We start from the raw sequence: 14,463 nt of genomic DNA on the forward strand, positions 1-14,463 counted from the left end.
TACATTTTGGTAATTCTCACAATATTTTAAACTTTTCCATTATTATTATATTTGTTACGGTGATCTATGATCAGTGATCTCTGATGTTACTACTACAACTCACTGAAGGCTCAGATGATGGTTAAAATTTTTTAGCAGTAAAGTATTTTTTTTGCCTTTAAAAATTTTTTTAATTTAATTTTTATTTTATATTGGAGTATAGTTGATTAACAATGTTGTGTTAGTTTCAGGTGAACAGCAAAGTGATTCAGTTCTACATATATATGTATCTATTCTTTTCCAAATTCTTTTCCCATTTAGGTTATTACAGAATATTGAGCAGAGTTCCCTGTGCTATACAGTAGGTCCTTGTTGGTTATCTATTTTAAATATAGCAGTGTGTACATGTCAATCCCAAATTCCCAATCGATTCCTTTTCCTCACCCTTCCCCCCAGTAACCATAAGTTCGTTCTCGAAGTCAATAAGTCTGTTTCTGTTTTGTAAATAAGTTCATTTGTTAGACAGAAGACCTAAATAGACATTTCTCCAAAGAAGGCATACAGATGGCCAAGAGACACATGAAAAGATGCTCAACATCACTAATTATTAGAGAAATGCAAATCAAAACTACAATGAGGTATCACCTCACACCCGTCAGAATGGCCATCATCAAAAAATCTACAAACAATAAATGCTGGAAAGGGTGTGGAAGAAAGGGAGCCCTCCTACACTGTTGGTGGGAATGTAAATTGGTACAGCCACTATCGAGAACCATATTGAGGTTCCTTAAGAAACTAAAAATAGAGCTACGGTATGATCCAGCAATCCCACTCCTGGGCATATATCCAGAGGAAAACATGGTTTGAAAGGATATATGCACCCCAATGTTCATTGCAGTGCTGTTTACAATAGCCAAGACATGAACATCAACTATACTTCAATTAAAAAAAACCTACTAACAAAACCAAGTATGGGTGAGAATGTGGAGCAACTAAAATTCTTACAGGTTGTTGGTGAGAATGTAAAACAGGACAGACACTCCATAAAATATTTTGGTAGTTTTTATAAAGTTAAACACACACTTACCCTATGGCCCAGAAATCCCACTCTTGGGTATTTATCCTAAGTAAATGAAACCATACACTCACAGAAAAGCCCTCACATGAATGTTTATGGCAGCTCTATTCAAGCGTACAATGGACTACTACTCAGTGACAAGAAAAAAATCAACTGTCGATCACACAACAACTTGAATGAGCCTCAAAGGTGTTATGCTTAGGAAGGAAGCCAACCTCAAAAGGCTACCTACTCTGTGGCTCCATTTATAGGAAGTTCACGAACAGGTAAACCAGAGGGACAGTCTAGGTCAGTAGTTCTATGTGGTCAGGGGTGATGGGAGGGTGTGAATATAAAGGATAATACAGGCATACCTCATTTTACCGGTACTGCCCTTGGCAGATACTGTGTTTTCTACAAATTGAAGGTTTGTGGCAACCCTGCATTGACCCAAGTATACTGGCACCATTTTTCCAACAGCACTTGCTCACTTTGTGTCTCTATGTTACATTTTGGTAATTCTCACAATATTTTAAACTTTTCCATTATTATTATATTTGTTACGGTGATCTATGATCAGTGATCTCTGATGTTACTACTACAACTCACTGAAGGCTCAGATGATGGTTAAAATTTTTTAGCAGTAAAGTATTTTTTTTGCCTTTAAAAATTTTTTTAATTTAATTTTTATTTTATATTGGAGTATAGTTGATTAACAATGTTGTGTTAGTTTCAGGTGAACAGCAAAGTGATTCAGTTCTACATATATATGTATCTATTCTTTTCCAAATTCTTTTCCCATTTAGGTTATTACAGAATATTGAGCAGAGTTCCCTGTGCTATACAGTAGGTCCTTGTTGGTTATCTATTTTAAATATAGCAGTGTGTACATGTCAATCCCAAATTCCCAATCGATTCCTTTTCCTCACCCTTCCCCCAGTAACCATAAGTTCGTTCTCGAAGTCAATAAGTCTGTTTCTGTTTTGTAAATAAGTTCATTTGTTAGACAGAAGACCTAAATAGACATTTCTCCAAAGAAGGCATACAGATGGCCAAGAGACACATGAAAAGATGCTCAACATCACTAATTATTAGAGAAATGCAAATCAAAACTACAATGAGGTATCACCTCACACCCGTCAGAATGGCCATCATCAAAAAATCTACAAACAATAAATGCTGGAAAGGGTGTGGAAGAAAGGGAGCCCTCCTACACTGTTGGTGGGAATGTAAATTGGTACAGCCACTATCGAGAACCATATTGAGGTTCCTTAAGAAACTAAAAATAGAGCTACGGTATGATCCAGCAATCCCACTCCTGGGCATATATCCAGAGGAAAACATGGTTTGAAAGGATATATGCACCCCAATGTTCATTGCAGTGCTGTTTACAATAGCCAAGACATGAAAGCAACTTAAATGTCCATCGACAGATGAATGGATAAAGAAGATGTGGTACATATGTACAATGGAATATTACTCAGTCATTAAAAAGATTGAAATAATGACATTTGCAGCAACGTGGATGGACCTGGATATTATCATACTAAGTGAAGTAAGTCAGACAGAGAAAGACAAATATCATATGATATTGCTTATATGCAGAATCTAAAAAGATGATACAAATAAAGTATTTTTAAATTAAGGTACATATACATTGGGTTTTTTTTAGACATAATGAGATTGTACACTTAATAGACTACAGTATGGTGCAAACATAACTTTATGTACCTGGAAAGCAAAAATTTCATGTGACTTGTTCTACTGGAATATACGTTTTATTGCAGTGATCTGGAACGGAACTTGCAATATCTCTGAGGTCTGCCTGTACAGGGGAGAATTTGGGGGGATGGAACTATTCTGAATCCTGATCGTGGAAGTGGTTACATAAATATACATGTATTAAAACTCACAGAACTGTACACCAAAATAATCACTTTTACTATAAAATAATTTTAAATATGAAGGAAAAAAGAGTAAAAGGACTACATTAATTTGATTCAAATGTTTTTAAAAACACTTCACTTTTAGCCAGACACAAAAGGACAATACTCCATAATTCTATTTGTCTGAGGTCCCTAGAGTAGCAAAATTCATAGCGACAGAAAGTAGAATGGTGGGTACCAGGAGCTGGGGGAGGGGGACTAGGGAGTTGGCGTTTAATGAATTTGTGCAGCGTTTCCATTTGGGAAGATGAAAAAGTTGTGAAGTGGACGGTGGTGATGGCTGCACAACAGCGTGGCTGTACTTAATGCCACTGAACTGCACACTTAAGGGTGGTTAAAATGGTAAATTCTATTTTAAAACAACTTTATCAGAAAAGTAGATTTACAAAAGTGTACTTGTATGAAAATAAAACAATAAAAGGGAGTTCTAAAAGCAGGAAGTTAAAGCTTTAACTGCGGATCACTCTCTGCAGACTTGTGCTGCTTGGTTTGGAGTGCGGCTTCCAGACTTTCCCTGCGTGAACCGTGCACGCAGGCTCCGTTACACGTGGGACAGGGTCTGTTCATACTGTGATCACAAACCAGACAGAGATCCTGAGTCAACTTGTCCAATCCTTTGGACTTTCAAAGAATCATGCTTTTGCTTCCCACGAGAGGCAACCAAAAAGTCGGTAAAATACATCGATCGTCTGAAGAAGCATTTTGCACTTTTAGCCATACCTGAGCTGACCAGAACCTTAAACAGACCTGCATGTAGACAAAGGGCAATGGAGACTCTGGCCCAATCAGTCAGTGACAAGTTTGGACCCTGTTCCTCATCTCCTCCTTGAGATCACGAAGGGAAGAGGGCAGAGAAAGAAGGGGGGCTACACCCCCATGGCAGTATTTCTGGGTCCCGGAAGCTGCACTGTGCGACCCATGCTCCTGATTCAGAAAAGTTCTAGCCACTTTGCAGCTTCTGGGCAGGGTCCTCCCACCACTCCCACTGGCTGCCAACAGACTGAACCCCAATGATGTCCAAATGCAAACTGCAGCTTCTAGATACCTGGCATCAGTAAACACCAAAAACAAACACAACCTGACTCATTCGCCCAGCTCACAAGCTTGCATCACAAGCTTCTGAATGGTAATTAACCCTCATTTAAACTCCATGTTGGTGGTTGAGTCAAGAAATCATTGGCATTTTGATCCAGATAAGAACACCACAAAGATTATGCTAGACAAACAAAATAAAAACCTATCTGAGTGTTTCCAAGTTCTTAGTTTCTAGCAATATTCCTTTGTGTACACAGATGAGAGAGCCAAGTCAATAATCTCTGTAAACTGTTTAAATTAGCTTCTCTTTCCTTCTCTGTGGTTAGGCCTCTAACCGTTAATCTTCCCTGCAGAACACAAGCTTCAGCAGACATGGACCATTTTTGAAAAACTACATACACTTCGTCATCTATTTCCAGTTTGATTCCCAGAACATCCTGACTGAGGACAGGGCTGAAAAATGAAAAACGATCAAGCCGCTGGTTTCCCAAGCCCCTACCAGCAGACCTATGTCCCTCAAAGAAGAGAAAAAAGGCAGAAAGAATGTTTGTTCACTGACACATCCCTTCTGGCTAACCTTTCCACAGGGTGTCAAGACCAGAGAACTGGTCTCAGGTCTGTCACTGGGGAGTCCCCGGACGCCCCACCAGGCCACCCTAAGAAGTTCCAGAAGGCGCTTCTGAGAGGAACAGCTGGTGCTTTAGGACCTGGGGGCAGGGGGAGGCAGAGCTGCCACACTGCTCTGGCACTCACCGCTGTCACCAGGCGTCTCCAGTGCCAGCTCTCTGGCATCCCAACTGGCCTCTCAGCTGGCCTCCCGGGTTGGCAGAGGGTCAGGCTTGGGCACCACAGAGGCCCGACAGCCCCTGAGCACCAGGAGAGCCGCACGCTCAGGCATGCCCCTGGCTGCCAAGGTGGGCCGCACTTTTCTAACAAATAGCGAGACAAGGGGCTTCGCGGGAAGCTTCAGAGGCCTGGGGGCAGCTGTGCCCGCACTGTGCCCCACACACCCAGAGGCAAGGAGAGGTTGCGGGTCCCCGGGAACCTAGTGACGTCCCTCTATGAGCCTCAGCCAGCTCAGAGGTGTGTGAGAAGCCACCAGACACACCGAGTGCCAGGGCCAGAACTGACGTTCCCTCCTGCCGCCCAACCCTGGGTCACAGCCCTGGTACCCATGCCCCTCGGGCTCCGGCCTGCCACCCTAAGCCCTTCCACCTCTGGGACCAGCCCACTCTCCCATCCACGCATTCATTCATTAGCCTCAAACAGCGCACCCGATTGAAAAGAATGAGAAGAGCCATCTTCCTTCGTCAATTTGGGGAACCCTGCAGAGCTCCTGTTGCTCTGTCTCCCTTCCCTTATCCACCAAGCAGGTCATTTCCAAGCCTACAGAAACTGGAGGACCAGGCCAAGCCTGCCTGGAGACACCACACTGCTTTTCTTCTGTTTCACTGTGATTATTTATCGTCCAATTAACAGCACAGCCAAGAGCTTCCCTGGTGGCGCAGTGGTTGGGAGTCCGCCTGCTGATGCAGGGGACGCAGGTTCGTGGCCCAGTCCGGGAGGATCCCACATGCCGTGGAGTGGCTGGGCCCGTGAGCCATGGCTGCTGAGCCTGCGCGCCCGGAGCCTGTGCTCCGCAACGGGAGAGGCCACAACAGTGAGCGGCCTGCGTATCGCAAAAAAAAACCAAAAACAGCACAGCCAAGAGGCCTGATAAGAACATGCCAGGCGGACAGGTCAACTTCAGCGGCATGGAGGACAGGAAAGGACAGCCAGACCATGACCCGAACAAGGGTTTCTGCTGGAAAAAGAAAATACCAGGATGTGGAGCACCAAGCCTTTCAGATAATAAACACTTCCACCGTGTCCATGTCAGGAAATGAAGCATTTTATAGAAAGAGGATGACAAGTATCCTCCCCAGAGGCACCTAGGGAGTCACTCAGGCCTAAACATGGGGCCAGAGGTGACGGAATGAAGGAGCAGTCCCAATGAGGCCCCAAGGCAGCAAGTATGGGGCTCAGCCTACACCAGGCCAGAGCTGTGCTCCCAGCACCATCAGAATGTAAGAAACGCTACCTTCCTCCACATTGGCACTGGGCCCCATGGCCCCTGGGGACGAGCCACAAGCCCCTGTCTGCTCAGGGAGCAGGCCACCCCTTGTCCTTGTACACCCTAAACAAGCTCATGTACCTAATCTATAACCCACCATGGGGTTGAGGCCCTTGGGGGTGTTGATCAGGACGGTTAATTTTACATGTCAACCTGGCTGGGCCACAATGCCCAGATACTTGGCCAAATTATTCCAGAGGCTTCTGTGAAGGTATTTTTTGAATGGCATCACCATTTAAATTGGTAGACTTTTGAGTAAAGCAGACTACCCTCCATAATCTGGGTGGGCCTCATCCAATCTGCTGAAGGTCTTAGTACAAAAACCACTGATCTTCCGCCAAGAAAGAGGGATTCTGACTCCAGGCAGCCTGAGTCTCCAGCCTTCCCTGCAGGTTTCAGACTTGCCAGCCTCCCCAGTCACAAAAGCCAAGTCCTTAGAATAAACCTCTCTCTTTATGTACACACACACACACACACACACACACACACACACACACCCCACTAGTTCTGTTTCTCTGGAGAACCTTGACTGATACAATCAGGGCCACAGCTTCCGAGATGCCACCCAGCCTGGGCCACCCCCGCTCTGGAGCAGAACATTACCGTGGAGAGAAATCCTCTATGAGCACACAGCACCCTATGAAGGGTTCAGTGAAAAGCCATGTGTGCGAACAGGACACACTGCCCAACATCTATCTGGGGCACATAACTGCCTCCCAGGAAAACATGCTGCATTACTTATGACATTTTGATGAATTTTCACTTGTGCATTGTCATTCTAAACAAGCAAGAAGTGTGGAAGGGGTGTGGGGAGGTGAGTTTTATCATCTGGCTAAAAATAAAATCAAAATGATATATATAAAACTAGTTCTATAAGCCTCCTAGTGAGCAGACACTCCTAAATCCATGAAAACCTTTTGGAATGCAATCCTCCAGTTCTGCTGTGCACTCTTTTTCAGGAATACATGCACACACACAGGCACACATGCACACAAACACACACACAGCCAATTCCAAATATCAGCAATTTCTTTTTTGGGCCCCAACATTCATGGGGGCCATTGCATGTCCTGCAGGCAGGCGGCCAGGCTGGCATAGCCAAAGCAGACCCATGCCTGTCCCAGAGCAATGGACATGAAAGGCTCAGACCCCTCAGGCCACTCCCACCCCCCAGACGAACCACAGAAGCAGGTGATGGTCCCACGGGTCTCCAAGCAAAGTTCATTTGTATCTGTTAAAAAGCTTATGGATGAAATGCTTGTAAATAGGCTTTTCTTTTCCAGAATACTCTAAAATGAAAGAAATTCCCCAAGTCAATAAAATCAGTGAAAGAGCAACAGCTCAATTTCTATTAAAGTGAATAATAAAGTAGATAAAGACCAAGGTCAGGTGCTTCAAGGAGAAAACGCAAACAACTAATAAACCACAAACAAGCAATGGGGTCAGAGACCCATGACCTTCCCTTCTCCTGATCACATTGGTGAGGACTAAACACACCGGTAATGCTCCGGGGCGGGGAGGTGAGGGGGAAGAGAGACTCTTGTGAGCTTCGGGGGCACAGTGCTGTCCTGGCAGACAGCCCAGCCACTCTGGTCAAAATTAAAAATGCATACACCCTTTGACTCAAATATTTCCATTCTAAGACTCCTATTCAAATGCTCACTGGAGTACACCAAGAAAAATTGTCATGGATGTGGCCGACTAGAGTGACACCCAAATTTCCACCATGGGGTAAGGGACACAGGGTACACTGTCCTCAGAGACTCGTGCACAGCTTCATGGTGCAATGCAGAGCACGTGCGTCAATGCCACAGTGCTGAGTGAAAAAAGTGAGTTGCAAAACCCTCTAAGGTGTGACCACATCTTTGGGAAACCACCATCTATATGTGTGTGTACATGTGTGTGCACACACATATGTGTGTATGTAAATGGCACAGAGAAGACCTCAGAAATGCAGCTGGCAGTGGCATATACCCTGGGCACGAGGAGGTCGCTTTTACTCTTTGCTTTCTTTCTTCATTTTCAAAACAATAAAAACGCCATTAAAATAAAGGAAAAGTTAGTCAGCATATCTGACTTCCTGTTCACACTAAAGATTCAACGGGTATTTTTGTAGAAAAGCTACTTAAAAGAAAAGGTTCCAGCAGCAGAGATAAAAACCCACATAAAAAGATAGAAGGCCCTTTCCTGTTTCCCCTCTGAGTCAATGCAAAATTATTTAACAAAGCAGCAAGTTTCCACCACACTCTCATTTCTATAACTTCCCACGAATGCAGAAAGCAGCCGCAGTTTCCATTTTCCTGCTGATAAAGCCTCGCTGAACTATATCCTGGAGAAGGTGAATGCCTGCCAGCCCCAGTCCACACCCCCTCCCTCTGCACCCAGCCACCAGGCCAGTCCCCACCCCACCAGGGCCACCCGCCTCCTTCCAGCCCCACTCAGTACTTCTCTTGCCTTCTCATGTGCTCCAGTAGCTTGCAAAGAACGTTGACTCAGAGCCTGTGAATGTGACATTATTTGGAAAAATATTTGCAGACGTATCAATAATTCAGATCATGGAGTTAAGACGAGATCATCCTGGGTCACCTAGGTGGGCCCTAAATCCACTGGCAAAGGTCCTTATAAGAGATACATGGACGAGAGACACAAGGACGAAGGCCACGTGAAGATGGAGACAGATTTTGGAGTGATGTGGCCACAAGCCAAGGGACACGTGGAGCCAAGAGAAGCTGGAAGAGGCAGGAAGCGTCCTATCCTAGAGCTTTCAGAAGGAGCACAGCCCTGCCAACACCTTGATTTTGGACTCCTGGCCACCAGGACTAGGAGAAGATAAATTCCTGTTGTCTAAGCCACCCATTTTGTGAAGCTTTCTTATGGTGACCCTAGGAAACATGCATGCACACTGTGATTCTATGAAGTGTAAGCATGTTTTCCTTCACAGTCAGTTTATGGAAAAGGCAAAAGGCCTCCTTGCTACAAAGACAATGAAAAACCGCAGGATGAAATTCAAGTAATTACCATTACTGTACCCGTTATGGTTCCGACCCAGCACCTGTGTCCCGGGCTAACCCCACCTGACCCGCAGGCCCTGCCCGCTTCCTGGGGAGCCACCACTCTGTTCCAGCCACCACTAGAGTGTAACAAACCACCCTGGACTCGGTGGCCCAAGACACTTCCCCACGCTCAACGGTTCTGTGAGCCAGGAGTCCCAACGGGCCCCAGCAGGGACTCTTGTCTGTGCTCCAACGTCTGAGGCCCCGGCTGGAGTCCTGATGACCAAGGGCTGCGATCACGTGATGGCCGATCCCCTCACACATCAGGGTCCTAGCAATGAGGGTGCAGAGACCAGGACTGCCCACTGCAGTCCCAGTGCTACGTGGCCTTTGGGGGTTGGGCTTCCTCACAGCATGGCAGCCGCAGGGCCACCAGACCCTTACTTGGCATCTCAGGGCTCCAAGATCCAAGCAGTCAAGAGGCCACCCACAGGGAAGACAGACACAGCAACTCAGCGACAGCAATGCTAACAGATTTACAGCCATGTGCTTTATTTAAACTGCCACAGCTTTTCTCCCTACTCAGCTTCGGCTGCTTCCTGCTGTTCTTGAGTTCCGACTCAGCATTCCCGACCTTAGAGACCTCAAGCCCAACCTTGGTGGTCAACACCCACCCGCAAGCTTCCCTCCCTGGTGGCACACATCCCCCGTCAGTGTGCCTATGTGCTGTCATCCGGCTGGAGGCACCACATCCTATGTGCTCTCCCTCCACATCCCCCTCCCCTCCTGCAAACACAGCGCCTGGGACACGCAGAGCACGTCACCTGCTCACCGAAGGCATGAACAGCAGCACGGCAGAGTGAGAGGGCACAGTGCAGGAGACAGAACTGTGGAACAGAGAAGGACCACCGTGTTACAATGACCAGGGAGGTTTCCACCCAGCCTTGCTGGGGAGAGGCAGAGGGTGGCAAGGAGAGACCCCAAGGGGCCAGATGGCAGCGGGGGCATCCTGAACGGAGAATAAAGGGACAAGAATGTTCACAAGCTACATTCATAATGGCCCAAGCCAGAAACCAAGCCAACAGCATCGCAGGCACATGAACTGTGGTGCACGGCCCCCATGGAATGGTGGACGGTGGGGAAGAAGAAAGAACCCTGGGTGTGCAGCAGGGCCCGAGGCCAGCCACACACAGGAGCTGAGGGACATCCATGGGTGTGCTCCAGAACCCAGTGTATGCAAAACCAAACCCAGCCAGAATGCACCTCTGCTGCAATCAGTGGGGACAGTACCCTCGGGGAGGAGTGTCGCAAGGGCCCAAGGGCTGCGGGGCTGCTGGTGCTCTGGGCACCACACAGCTGGGCTCCATCTGTGAGCAAAGCAAGGTCATGTGTGCATCACTGTGAAGTCTGCAAACATCTCACTGAAGAAGGAAGAAGGAAAATGGGAAGATGAAAACAGAAGCAGGGGCAGGCCGGACGGTTCTGCTGCTGCTTCTGTTTTGTTGGTGACCTTCCCTTGCATTTTAAGGTGGGAAAGGAAGAGAGGCCACACCGAGCTGGGCAAGGGAACCCACTGCCAAGCAGCCAGTGATGGGCGGCCATGAAAAGAGGGCAGCCAGAAGGCAGGTGGCCTTTCCCAGGTGGGACCTGACCCCGACAAGCTCACCCTGACCCTGGAATTCAGAGAGTGAGTGCCACTGTCTATCAGCTGCTGCTGTTTGGGCTGCTCTCCTGGAGAGAGGGTGCCCCAGGACAGGAGGGCCGGCCCAGAGCCACACAGAGGTCACTGTGCTGGGCAGAAGACAACTGTGACACCACAGCCTAAGGAGCACACTTCTTTCCAACAGACCCATCCTCCTTCAGCTCTCAACAGACAGGCATTGCACAAAGTGCAAAGAGAAGCACAGGCCAGGCTGGTACAAGCACCCTGCTGGCTCTGGTTGCTCCGGGAAGTGCCCAGCCATTCTCAGCCGGTGCAGCTAACAGCTGCTGCCAAGCTCATGAAAATCACCCTGGTGGCAGAAGCCACGCCACTGCTCCCCAAGCCCCCAGCCAGCGGTCTGCAGAGTCTGACACCTGATGTGGTTAACAAAAGGGGCTGTGTTTGGACTAAGTGTTTTCCTGTCTTTAGGGACTGCAACAGAAATGCTAGTCAAGGCCTGAAAATAGTCCTGATATAAAACATCTCAGCAGAAGTCTGGGCCTTGGGAGAGGGCTGGTGTGCACACATGCTGCTTCCTCTCCCAGGGAGAGGGGAAAGCGAGTGCGTCCTGGGTCTCGCTTGTTTTTGAAGCGGACGTCTGTCCCTTCTGCTCACTGTAAGTGGTACCTTCTTCCCCAGACAGAAAGTCCATGCCCACCGGTTCAGGAGGCTTCAGAGCCATCAGTACAGACCAGAGAGGACCTGCATCTCCAGACCCTAAGCACTGAGCATCTATTTTAAAAACTGTGTTCCCACCCCCTCCCCAGTTTGCCAGGGAAAACCAAGCCCTGCTCCCTTGGTGGTCTTGTCCGTCAAGTGGGAAGGGACATAAACATAACGGAGGCCGCCCTGCTTCCAGGGAGGCCCGAGGGATCTCACATTTGAAACCCAAGCCACTCCGTCAGCCTTCAAAGACCCCGCCAAGGATCCACTTCTGTGGATCAGGAGCTCTGCTCTGACCCAGTTTCCTGGCACCCGTGTGTGGCCCCATGGCAGCTGTTGCAGAGGCGGGGGCACCTCCTCTACTCCAGGCTCCAACCTGCACTCAGCCCCAGACTCACAGAAACCAAGGATGAGGGTACCATAGCCACTGGTTGATGTGGGAAATAAAATAATATGTAGCCTGCACATTTGGCTTAATGCCAAAATTTTAAAATGTCCATGCAGCCACACGTAGGGCCAGATGACAAAATGGGGTTTCATATTTTTCCATGTGGGGGTGAAAACAGTTTTCAATACAATGCAACTAAACAAAATATCAGAGAGCATTGTACGTGGTCAGGGGTGAGTGCCATGCTGAGGAAAACTTTGGTTTTAGCGGGGCATGCGTGTGTGTGCACGCACGCATGTATGCACGTGTGCACACACACGTATGCAAGTATGCTGCCTCACAGTACAAATACATGTCTTACCGTGAGCCGCCCTCAGGGTCTGAAAGCAACCAGGCTCCCTGATTGCCATGAGGTTTTAATATTCTAATAAAATGTTTTCAGCAACATTAGACAAGCACCGAAACCTCTCTGAAGCTTGGTTTTAAATATGACACTGAATTCCATGTGCATCCCGGTGCAAAGTCTGCCAAGACTTTCACTTGTCACCTCATTTTGTAATCCCACAGCCCCCAGGAACCGGTGCTGCCAACCCCACTCACGAACGGATCAGGCCTTGCTGAGGCCACACACACCACACACAGGGCCTAGGCAGGACCTCGCGGCCAACCCCATGCCGACCGTCAGAATGGGCTCTCGCTGGAGCCGGGCATGGAGGAGAGTGGCGGGCCCACCCCTTGTGCGTGGTTCAGGGCAGCTACGCACTCCCACCCAAGCAGCTACTCTCTCCCTGTCTGGAGAGGCCGGCGTGGCTGGTCTGTTTCCCACAGTATGTTTTTCATTTAAAAGTACAACAAACAGAACTCCCACCTGCTTTTTAAACAAGGCAGGTATAAGAAGTCTAAGAAAAGCGTGTCAGACTCGCAAGGCATATGATGTGTGTGTACCCACACATGTGATATGAAGTTGTGTTTTTCCATTTTTCTTTGTATTTTTCCTTTATTGCTGCAGAAAACTGGAGACATGCAGACAAGCACCAAGGAGGAAACAAAAGCCACATCATCAACTAACCATGTGACTCCTGTTCTGGACACAGTCTATGCAGTGCTTTCTAGACAAATTATAGGTCCTCGCTGTACGTACTGCTTTAGGAATGGTTCTCAGCACCTGATGTGATATGTTGATCCCCCATCAAATTAGTCATATTTTACACTACTATTTTTAGAGATGGGCTAGCCTAACTGTATCTCCTCATCCCTGACCATCTGTCAGGGGCTTTCAGCTGGTATCTGGGTTTTCTGTTTATCAATACCCGGCACCCTTTCTAATAAATGATTCTTTACATCCATGATTCCTTAGGATAAACTTCTAGACACTGAACCGCCATGGCCGAGGGTACACACATCTTTAAAATTTTTCAAATACCTCGACCAATGGCCACCCCTCGGTGAGTGCATTAGGAGCTGTGTATGCAGAGTGCACCTCCCTGAAGGCTTCAGGCCCCCGCCCCCTTGCTCACATCTTGGTCCCACCACCTCTTGGCTGAGTGACCCCGTGCATAAATTTCTTATTCTCTCCATTCTCAACGTCCTCACCTGTAAAAGAGGGAAGAACTGTCCTGACAGGGCTGATAGGGCTGTGGTCAGGATTCCATGAGACAGGTATAGAAGGCATTTGGCAGGTCATTTACCATAAATATCACTAGGTCACCCTTTCCCATAACAGCCTCCCTGTCTCCAAACTCGCCTTTCCAACTCATAAGCCAGAGGTGCCAGAGTCACCTCTAACCAGGGATCTGATCGCATTAGTTACTGCTCAAACCCTTGGACAATTAGGCAGAGTGAAAGAAGCTGGACTCAAAGGCTGCTCACTGTATGACTCCACTTATACAACATTCTGGAAGAGTCTATAAGGACGGAAAACAGATCTGTGAATGCTGGGGCGGGGAGGTGGGGGAAGGACCTGACTCCAGAGAGACACAAGGAAATCTGTGGAATTATGGAAGTTTTCCATATTTCCATTTGGTGGTCGTTACATGACTATGTTTTGAAACTCATAGAACAGGACATTAAAATGGGTGAACTTTCCTGATCACAAATTGTACCTCAGGAGATCTCACTTAAAAACAAACAACAACCCTGCAGAGAAGGAAGTCTAAGCCGCGTGGTCTGGTGTTCCAGGCCTTGTCTCCTGGCCAGCTGCTTTCCTTCCCATTTCTTGCTTACTCCAAGATCTGGCACATACAGAATGCCCTCTGCACCTGCAGGCCCAACCAGGGTCCACACCAAACCTAAAGCCCCGGCCAAGGCTGCTGGCCTGCTGTTCTCCAAACAAACCCTGTGTTCAGACTCCAGGACCCAAATCCTCCTCTGCTCTCTCAGATCCTCCTTCTCCCGCTTCTGGGAGGCCTGCCTGGACTACCAGTAAGTAAAGATTAATCCCTCCTTCCTCTGCGTCAAAGGTTCTCAATTCTGGCTGCACAAGAATTACCTGAGCAGTTGTCAAAACCATGGATCCATGCCCTCCCTCCCACCCCAAAAGATTCTGATGTAACTGGGCAGGTGTGGGGACAGACACTGGGGTTTTATT

The sequence above is a fragment of the Neophocaena asiaeorientalis genome, unplaced genomic scaffold (assembly GCF_003031525.2).
Source record: "Neophocaena asiaeorientalis asiaeorientalis breed wild unplaced genomic scaffold, Neophocaena_asiaeorientalis_V1.1 scaffold160, whole genome shotgun sequence".
Lineage (NCBI taxonomy): Eukaryota > Metazoa > Chordata > Mammalia > Artiodactyla > Phocoenidae > Neophocaena > Neophocaena asiaeorientalis.